At 53.8% G+C, this 7,905-nt stretch overlaps 1 long non-coding RNA gene across 3 annotated transcripts; it reads right to left on the bottom strand.

The window, feature by feature from the left end:
* Positions 1-3,008: 3,008 nt before the first annotated feature.
* LOC135326131 (uncharacterized) lies at positions 3,009-7,292 on the bottom strand. 3 transcript variants are annotated; one of them, XR_010386768.1, is made up of 3 exons: positions 6,762-6,935; positions 3,989-4,264; positions 3,009-3,198 (listed from the first exon to the last, which is right to left on the bottom strand). It is a non-coding gene; the product is annotated as an uncharacterized LOC135326131 (long non-coding RNA). The 3 variants fall into 3 exon arrangements; XR_010386769.1 differs by lacking the exon at positions 3,009-3,198 and adding an exon at positions 7,247-7,292 and having other exon boundaries at positions 3,988-4,264; positions 6,762-6,845; XR_010386767.1 differs by lacking the exon at positions 3,009-3,198 and having other exon boundaries at positions 3,988-4,264; positions 6,762-7,039.
* Positions 7,293-7,905: the final 613 nt, after the last annotated feature.

The following is a 7,905-nucleotide window of genomic DNA, read 5'->3' as shown; positions in this document are numbered from 1 at the left end:
AGAGCGCAGTAGAGGGGTGCTAAGGCATCTACACTGCCAAGAAATGCCTCTGGGGAAGAAGGGAGAAATCTGGAGGGGTTGCCAGGAGACTAGAGGATGTCTAAGCAGTCTGGGGGATGAGAAGAGAGCTGGGGGGGGCCAATTCTGTGGAAAAGAGCACCCTTCCACTGTGCTCTGGACCTCTCTTTGCCACAGAATGGGGCCCCCCAGCTCGCTTCTGGCTCCCCAGACCCCTTAGACACCCTCTAGTCTTCTCGCAACCCCTCCAGATTGCTCCCTTCTTCCCCAGAGGCATTTCTTCACCATGTAGACACCTTGGCACCCCTCTACTGCACTCTGGACCCCTAAGGTGTCTACATAGTCAAGAAATGCCTCTGGGGAAGAAGAGAGAATTCTGGAGAGGTTGCGAGGAGACTAGAGGGTGTCTAAGGAGCCTGGGGGGCCACAAGAGAGCTGGGGGGGCCCAATTCTGTGGAAAAGAGGGGTCCAGAGCGCACTAGAGGGGTGCTAAGGCATCTACAGGGTCCAGAAATGCCTCTGGGGAAGAAGGGAGAAATCTGGAGGGGTTGCGAGAAGACTACAGGGTGTCTAAACGGGCCTCAGTGGAGAGAAGAAAGCTGGGGGGCCCCATTCTGTGGAAAAGAGGGGTCCAGAGTGCACTAGAGGGGTGCTAAGGCGTCTACACTGTCAAGAAATGCCTCTGGGGAAGAAGGGAGGAATCTGGAGGGGTTGCCAGGAGACGAGAGGGTGTCTAAGGCATCTAGGGGCCAGAAGAAAGCTGGGGGGGGCACTCTGTGGAAAAGAGGGCTCCAGAGTGCACTAGAGGGGTTCTAAGGTGTCTACATGGTCCAGAAATGCCTCTGGGGAAGAAGGGAGAAATCTGGAGGGGTTGCGAGGAGACTAGAGGGTGTCTAAGGGGCCTGGGGGGGCAGAAGAGAGCTGGGGGGGGGGGCATTCTGTGGAAAAGAGGGCTCCAGAGCGCACTGGAGGGGTGCTAAGGTGTCTACACTGTCAAGAAATGCCTCTGGGGAAGAAGGGAGAAATCTGGAGGTGTTGCGAGGAGACTAGAGGGTGTCTAAGGGGCCTGGGGGGCCCTAAGACAGCTCCAGGTCACAGCAAGCACCCCAGTAGGGGTGTTCTGAGCAGGTGAGGAGTTTTAAGGGAACTAGGTGGCCAAAAACCCAACTGTGGGGAACCAGGACGAAATATGAATGGTTTCTGAGGAGACCAGCTGTTCTCTAGGAGGCCTGGGGTCCAGAGAACAGCTCTGGGGCCATACCAGCACCCCAGGAGGCATTCTCAGCAGAGCAGAGGGGTCCTAAGGGGCCTAAACAGCCAAAATAGGAGAACTGGCTAACAAGGAAGACCTCAGGAGGTGCTCTGAGGGGACAGGAGGGGATGGATTTTGAGCAGACTAGGGGACGCATAGAGGTATGTGAGGCACAACCAAGGAAGATAGAGGAGTCTTAAGGGGACTGGAAGGAAAGGGGAGCAGAAGGAAAGGGGATCTGATGGGATAGAGGGCACATGGAATGGTCATAGGGATAGGGCAGAGAGAGCACTCTACAGTGCAGCCAATGGAAAAGAAGGGCCGTAGGGCATACTGAAAGGGTGCAATGAATGCATAAGGTTCTGGGGTACCCCCAAGGCAAACCAAGGCATCCTGAGGGCAGCGTGTGGCACTCAGAGGGGTTCTGATGGGGCTAAAGGGCTAGGAGATGGACCCTAAGGGGCTCAGAGGGCAAAGAGAGGCATCCTGAGAGGACTAGAGGGAAAAGCAAAGGTCCCGAGACGCACCAATGGCAAACGGAGAGGTTTTGAGGAGACTAGAGGGAAAAGAGAGGGGACTTAATAGGACAAGAGGACAAACATAGGAGTCTTGATGCTACCAGAGGGCCTACAGACACCAAATGTCAGAATAACCTTGCAGGAACTAGAAAGAAGCAAAGAATTTTGAAGGGACAAGAGAACAAATGGAGTGCCTTGGAGCATACCTAAAAGCAAATGGATTGGTCCTGAGGGAACTAGGGAGCAAACGGGTGAGTCCTGGGGGGGACGTGGAGGAAAACTGAAGGTTCTGGGGCATTAGCTCACCTGCCATAATCTTCCTGTGTGGAGCCTGCTTCTTCCCTCTGAGAAGTTGGCCTTTGCTTTCATTGCACAGGCAGCTGTGAGCTGTTGTGTAGTCTCGGCAGACAAGTTGAGGATCGCTGCCCAGGCAGTCGTGACCTGCAACACTGCATGCTCAGAACAGTTCTCAGGAAGTCACGCATACTCATAACCTGAAGAGCAAAAAGCAAATCTCTCTTAAGGTCAGTTTTTATTTCATCATAGGAGCAAGTTTTCCCTCTCTTCTGCACTGTACTGCCTCTAACAGCACACCTTCCTCATCACCATTTTCCCCTGCTCCTTTCACTCCTCTCAGTTGCCCCTGCGTCTTAGATCTCTAAAGCAGCTGTTTCTCATCCACAGGTACTTTCCTGTCCTGTTGCCGATTCACCCCCCAGTTGTCCTATAGCAAGCAGTTGAGACACCTTGGCCTAATTCTTAGCCGCACACGCCTTTTGATCTGGCATGTCACAGGGCTCAGTGCAGCTGACAGGATGGTGCCTGCAGGCTCCCCCCATCCCCATGGAAACTCTATCTCCCCACTCCAGGCACACAGGCCCTGGCACCAGACCCACAAGGGACACTGGGGAGTGCTGAAAGCAAATCCAGAAGCAGTCTGGGGACCTCACATAGCCCTGCAGGGGCCCTGGCTGCCCCCACAATGATGGGAAACACCCCCAAGAGCCCAGGCAATGCAAGGGAAATTCCCCACAGCTCTGTCAACAGCACTGGGTTCCCTGGGAAGCGCAGGCACTCCAAAGTACAAGGGACTCGGGGACCAGCTCCCAGCCCCGGACACAATGTGTAACCTCCTCCCCTGGGCATCATCTTCAGGCAAACCAACAGCAGGAACCACAGAGATGAGTACAAAGAATAAAGCAACTGTTCATTGCTTTACTGCGCAGAAACAATAGCTGGAAGCAAGTCTGCCATGGAGCTCAGTGTCAGCATGCTTCCCCTTACCTGTGATGCCTGAAGAGTCATCACCACACCAGCATCCATCCATCCATCAGGGAAGGGTCATCTCCTGCTGCTGCCCTTGATGTGGCAGGTGTCCGAGTAGCTGACAGCCTACTCCTCTGCTTTTTCCTTCAGGCATAGGATTCATCTCAGAGATGAGAGGAAAATGCCTGATCTTGCCTGTCTGCACTTCTGCCCTACCCCAGGCTAGAGCCCTGCAAGACACTTCCACAGCTCTCAGCTCACCCGTCACATTGCCAGTCTCCGTGTGATGGGCCTGTGCCATATCAAATCCAGAACTCAGGTCAGTGTGCAGAGCTGAACGCTGGGTACAGGGGAGGGTTACAAAGCCCAAAGAAGGGTTTGCAGCCTGCTGCTTAGGCTTCAGGGCTTACAGTTTATTATCTAAGGATTTAGCCCTTTTCCTTTATCAGTAAGTCATAAGCCCTGAACGCTAACTGCAAGTCTTGGAACCCTAATAGTTGCCGAGACTTTAAAATTTATGGCTAAGGTTGGATTTTAAATTCTGCGCCCTGATCACTAAACGAGCAAACTGTAAACCCTGACTGATAAAGACTGAGCCCCACAAAAGAAAGGAATAAACTGTAACTCCGGAGTGAGAGACCCTCAACAACAAACTAAACAATAAACCTTAAGTGAAAAATTCCAAACCCTCAGCTTTAAGCAACAAACACCAAAGCACCCATATGCATGAAAACAGTAAAGAGAAGGCAAGGAGTTTTGCCCACAGCTTAAGAAGTTTTCCCTTCCTCTAGAAGCACAGCAGAACGGGAAGACATGCACCAGAATCACGTTACAGCTGCTGTTTAGAGGCTTGGTTTTAGCCACCATTCAAATGTGAGCATGTGCAAGAATCACTCCACAGGACTGCACTAAGCTGCACTTGCACTGAACCTACCTGAAGCACTGCAAGCACTAATTCATCTCCGGGTCAGACAATTAATATTTTTGGTCCTCTCAGCTCCATGGGCAAACATCCACAGCCAGTGACACCAGTGACCACCTAGGGAACAATCACCTCGCACCTCCCAGCACTGCTCACATATGATGCAGCCCAGGACTTAGCTGTGTCCACGCTGCAAGTCAGAGCTCACTCTCCATGGCCAGCCGCGCATCTCCGCAGAGCTCCCAGCTGTGACAAGGCTCCTTCGACTGCCCGACTGGGCTTCGGCACCTGCAAAGAGGCCAGAGCAGTTAGTTAGAGGCTGGGCAACTGCACGGCCCTCCTAGAACTACTCCCTAGTCCAAGGCCCGTAATTGTTCCCACAGTTATGACTGACCCTCCATGCTGCTTCAGTCACCCTCTCTGGCTCCATTTCATCACAAAGTTGTCACAGCAGCTCTCATGGACAGGCAGGCTCGCTCAGGCACCCGGCCGCCTCCAGCCTTTGCTAGATGGTCCTCCGCAGGGAAACTCTGCCTCTGATGGACACTCTCAGAAAGCACCATCCAGCCAAGGCAGGATAAAAACTAAGGCCTCCAAAACCTCCAAACCCTGGAGAGATGGAGCTGATGGGAAACTGACTTGTGCTGCCAGTACTGTAGATTATGGCTTTGCTGTGTACTACGGTGCTGTTGCTCATACACATGTAACCCCATTTCTCTGCTATAGCAAAGTTACTGTTGTAGCTGGCTCCTGAAAGAAACAGTAACTTGCAAAAACAAAAATCCCAGGTAAGACAGTTACATACTTAAGACATGAGTTGTGAAGGACCTTTACTCTCAAAGTACAAACAATACTGGAACCTCTGGACTTCAAAGAAGGAAGGTCTAGAAGGTTTAGGGCCCAACACTAATAATGCTAGAAACAGAAATTGTTTGGAGGGACCAGAACAGCAAAGAGAAAGGAGTTCCAAGGAAAGAAACAAGCCAGAAGCTATGTAAATGATTGCATTCATCAGGAAGCGATGGCAGGGGTGGGGTGGGTGTGGGTGTTGACAGCACAGCATATCCCCTCAGGAAGCACTAAATCAACAACATGGGTTGAGCTGTAGACATAGGGAAGACACCACTTTGCATAAAGGCAGACCTGACAGAAAAGTGGGCTCGATGCCAGCATCGCAATCGCAACTCAAGCTGCACCACGTGACAGCCCTGGCTGCGCGCAGGCAGACAAGAGGCCGTAACTGCAGACCGCGCTGACGAGTAGGACAGACAGCAGCAGCAGCTCCAGACCGCCCTACCGCGAGCGCCTGTCCTAACGCCCAAGGTCTCAGAGCCTCTGCTGCTCTCTGCCTCCGTGACACCTTCCCCAGGAGCCTCTTCGCTGCCTGCCGCGTACCCCACGGCATCTCTAGCCCGCTAGCGCTCCCCCGCTGCACACCCACAGCCCCGCATCTCCGCGGGCAGAGTCCCCGCAGAGGCGTCCGATGTGACCCGAGCCAGACCGACCGACGGCACCCTCCGGGCGGTGCCTATCACCATCTCTGCCGAGCGCCGACCGCCTCTCACCACCCGCCGCACCAGACAAAACGCAAAGGAACGACAGACCTCCACCTGGACACGGGGACGGGGGGAGAACAAAAGAAAAGAGGGACAGAGAGCTTGGCAGATGGATGGAGGGAAAAAGAAAGAGAGGGACAGAGAGCCGGCCCCAGGGTCTGGGCGCTGGACAAAGGAAGAGAAAGAGAGGGACAGAGGGCCACACAGATGGAGGGAGGGCTGCACAGAGGACCAGGGACCAGAAGAGAGAAAAATGGGGAAGGCGAGGCGGCCAGAGGAACGGCGAGGGAGCAAAAGAGAAGGGGGGAGAACCGGAGAGAGGAACGGGGACGGGAAGAGAGGGACAGGGAGCCAGTAGGAGCGATGGGAAGAGGACGAGAACGACGACAAGCTGGCCAGAAAGGTGGAGAGAGAAAAAGAGGGAGGGCAATTCAGACAGAGAGATGGGACAAAACAGGGGAAAAGAGGGATAGGGAGGCAAATAGATGGATGAGGAGCCGAGCAGAGGGATGGAAATAGAGAGAGATGGCTGGAGGGGTGGACAGAGGGCTGGGAAGGCAAAGAGAAGTACAGGCAGAAAGGCAGACGAGAGCGGCAGACGGATGGGGAGCCGCACGGAAGGACAGCGGGCAGGTACTGGGATAGGGAGAGGAAGAGGACGATGAAGAGCTGGATAGAGCGATAAAGAGCCAGTTAGAGGGACGCAGTTATTGTCACAGAGATGGAAAGAGTACAAGAGGGATGGGGGAGCTGGGCAGAGGAACGAGTAGCTAAACAAAGGGATGGGGCACCGCACAGAGCCACGGGGAAAGAAAGAGAAGGATGGAGCGCTGGACAGAGGGGCAGGGAACGGAACCGGATGAATCCCGACAGCCCGGAACAGCCCTCGCCATGCTCTGACTCCACCCCACCGGCCGAGCCCGCAGCACTCTCTGCGCACCGCTGCGCCCAAAGTCCGCTCGTGGGCCTGCTCACCTGTTTCCCTACGGCTCCGGGGTGTCTGTAGGAGTGAGGGTGCACACACGGGCCCAGGCCGGGGAGGAACCTCGCGTTCAGTCACAGCATTTTACCGTTCCTCGTGCATTAGCCCCTCTCAGATGCTCAACGCCAAACGCCCTCAGCCCGTAACAACTTCAGTACCCGCGGCACCTAGTTTTTCCACGCTCTCAAATCTTCCTTGCTCTTTCCCATCTTGTTTGAAAACCCTCCCAGACCCCTTCTGTACTTACATGCTTCCTCAAAACAGCATCACCGAAGTCAACAAAACGGGCTGAGCTGCATCCCTTCGAGTTGCTGGCCCTCAGAACAGCATCCTGCAAGTGAATCAAGCCACCAAGGTCACTGGGAGATTCTCCTTTTAGAGCTTTCTTCCCCCAAAGCTTTAACGATGGCTCCCTAACCTGGGCAAATGCAGAGCCTCCCTTAAGCACTGCGGCAGTTTTTACTCTGGCGTCCCAAGTTGCTGCTAGGCAGCGAAGCAAGGCAAAGACGGGTGCGGTCACGGCTTACCCATCTAGCCACAAAAATTCTTATTTTAGGCCTCACTGGTCATTCCAGGTAAACAGACCAAAACAGAGCTCCAAACAGACAGGCGAGGCTTCGCACAGACCTCGTGGCCCAGCTAGCAACAGCAAGACTCTGTCTTACCGAAGACTCTGGGCTACCAGTCGCTATTCCCCCCTCCTTTGTCGGTCCACGCATCGTGGCTTATTACCCGCGAGTCCGGTAAGGACGCTGCCGATCTTCCTGTGGCCGAAGCCTCCTTGTCGGGACCGGGCGGAGAACCTTTTCGCTGGCGTTTGAATTCTCCTGGAAGCTGTCGACGCATGATAACTTACAAAGGTCCGAGAGCGGTGGTAGCCTGTAGTTCTTCACGGCAGCACACGGTTGTTCCCCGAGGTCCTGAACGCCTACAATTAACACAGTTTATCAAAACAAAAATACTACCGCTACAGGGTGTAAAGGCAAGCTAAAATTTCCGCAGCCAAAGAAAACCCCTTCGCGTCTGACACAACGAGCCACACGCACCAGCGCCTATAGCTCGAGGCTAGTGACCCCTCCCGGGCGACGTTCTTCTGGCAGGCTGCGGATCTGAACTCCTCCGTCTCGCCTAAGAGTCTCCGCTGGGACACAGCAACTTTGCCAGCCAGCGCTCGTTGACGGAGGCATAGTAAAATCCATCAGGGAGGGAGCAAAGCAAAAAAAAAAAAAAAAGAAACAAACCGAGAAGAAAAAGAAAAAAAGAAAAAGATCAAAGCTCTGCAGAAAATCATATGAATCCAAAGTTGTTTATAAGCACAAAAGCGGATCCAATATACACACTCAAGCAAGGTAAATGAGAATACGCAAGCCACAAGTACCGCTTCCCCCAAC

Source organism: Dromaius novaehollandiae, unplaced genomic scaffold (genome assembly GCF_036370855.1).
Source record: "Dromaius novaehollandiae isolate bDroNov1 unplaced genomic scaffold, bDroNov1.hap1 HAP1_SCAFFOLD_90, whole genome shotgun sequence".
Lineage (NCBI taxonomy): Eukaryota > Metazoa > Chordata > Aves > Casuariiformes > Dromaiidae > Dromaius > Dromaius novaehollandiae.
Note: the sequence above shows the minus strand (reverse complement) of the source record. Positions and strands in the feature narration are given on the sequence as shown.